The following is a 2062-nucleotide window of genomic DNA, read 5'->3' as shown; positions in this document are numbered from 1 at the left end:
TTTATCGCGTATGTGATTCGGTTTAGTAACCTGGCTTTAAATGTAAAATGATGTTGGGAAGAATCATGTTACAATTACCCCGCTTTGTGGTACACTTCTCTCGAAGAGAAGTATTACATACTTCAGGGAATATGCAATGATATGTTCCACAGAAGATAAAATAGTAATGTAGTCCCTCTGCTGATTTTCGTATATTCATTCTAAATTATAGAAACTTGCGGAACAGTTGCAAAATTATTTGAACCATTTCCCAGAACGTATCAAATATTCATTGACCTAGTTACATTAGGAATAACTTTCAATTCCGATCTTGAAGCAACTTAAAGACGAGGAAAGACTTAATTTTGAATAATTAATACGAGTTATTTAAAGAATGTCTAGCATCTTTTAATATTACTTTACTTTGGCATCCTTAATCTCATCTTTACTTTGTTCTAATAAATTTGGTATTGACGTGGAGAAAACAGTCGTTCTGATTCTAACATTCTTCGCAACGACGTAATTAATTTTCAAAATATGTCTTACATCCTATTTTTGTCTCACTTAATATGTTATTGCTGTCAACGTGAAACTCTAAAACTGTTCTCAGGGGGGTTTTACTTGTTTCGAATAGATTCGAATAAAAGAAACCCTCGAATAATCGAAAAAAAAAGTCGATTGATCGCTTCTTAAAACGATTAATCGATTGTAAAAACAATTTATGTATTATAACAAGTTGGGAAAACCAAAATATTACCTCTCCGAGTCAAGACGACTACTTACAAACTTATTTACCCAGATATGGAAATGTTTCTTAAGTTAAAATTTATGAAATATTAAAGCAGTATACAAAGCATAGCAAATATACTGTAAATCAGACGACATTTTACATCCAATAATGATATACTTGTACACATTAAAATCATCCGATGGGGTAAAAACGGGAAATGAAGAGATAAAACTTTGGAGGGATATTACCTTTACGTGTTTGTAAAGGCCCGATTTTCTACTCCTCAACTGTATGCCCTCTATGTTCAAAGCCATATTCACAACAGGGTTGCCATGTAAACACTATCCTCTCGTTTCATCTCAACGATTTTCTTAGTTTGTCAACATGACTGTTAACGTTACATAACACCAAAGCTTATTTGTGGCTACACCAAGGAGTAGTATATCGGGTCCACACCACACCCCATCCCCTATGGAGACCTAACTTAGCCTTTGATAACGTCTAGCTACTTTCCGAGACAATTGTTATTGGTCAAAGCCAAACTTGGTCTCGTATTCGCCAAAAATCCGTCTGCTCTAAAAGTTTCTTTTGAGGCGCTGAATCCCCTTACAATCCCGGTTCCCAACATTCTTCCTAGTGTTTTTCTATTTTAAAGGTACTAATTGTTAACATTTTAATCATAATTAAATTGGATTTCGTTCGTAATTAAATTTTACTTAATTTTATGTATATATTAGGGGTTATTATAGAAACCTTCACCTAGTTTTTCACTTAAGCCTTGGTAAGTGAATTTTTATTTATTGACGGCGACGCACGCCGCACGCACGCGGTACAAGTGTTAAAATAACAAAATTAGGTATAATTTTTAGCAAATATGGTTGCTACAAGACACTGTTTATACCCTGGTTGCCATAATGACTGTCGACACAATACCTGATTAATTTCCAATGTTCTCTTCTTCACGAGAACTAGGTTCTACATAGGGCCGTGCAGACTATTCGTTACTATTTGGTCGGACCAAATAATTTGGTCAAAATTGACGTTTACTATTCGCACCGACGAATCGAATAATGGTTTTCAAAATTCTAGAATACCAAATAATGAGCTTCGAAAAACCGACTATTCTATAGCGAATCAAACCACTAAAAAATGAATGTTTTTAACAGTCTATTGACCAAATTATTTGGTATTCGCAACCAGTTTTTGAATTTTTCTGTTGATTTCATAGAGATACTATGGTTGATTTTGTGAATTTGAGGGCGCTGTCATAGATATAGGAACATAAATGTTATGCTCCTATACCCATCGGCGCTGTGATTGTGTCCGCTGGATCGTGGCCTCATAGATGACGCG

General features: G+C 34.8%; 1 long non-coding RNA gene across 1 annotated transcript; it reads left to right on the top strand.

Moving 5' to 3' along the window:
* The first annotated feature begins 1209 nt into the window (after nucleotides 1-1209).
* On the top strand, nucleotides 1210-1689 carry LOC149690114 (uncharacterized). The gene is made up of 3 exons (XR_016383867.1): nucleotides 1210-1364; nucleotides 1447-1490; nucleotides 1579-1689. It is a non-coding gene; the product is annotated as an uncharacterized LOC149690114 (long non-coding RNA).
* Nucleotides 1690-2062: the final 373 nt, after the last annotated feature.

This window comes from Phalangium opilio, unplaced genomic scaffold (assembly GCF_054372755.1).
Source record: "Phalangium opilio isolate 3A_F unplaced genomic scaffold, DU_Popi_V2 ptg000031l_1, whole genome shotgun sequence".
Classification (NCBI taxonomy): domain Eukaryota; kingdom Metazoa; phylum Arthropoda; class Arachnida; order Opiliones; family Phalangiidae; genus Phalangium; species Phalangium opilio.
This window is presented reverse-complemented; position numbering and strand designations above follow the sequence as displayed.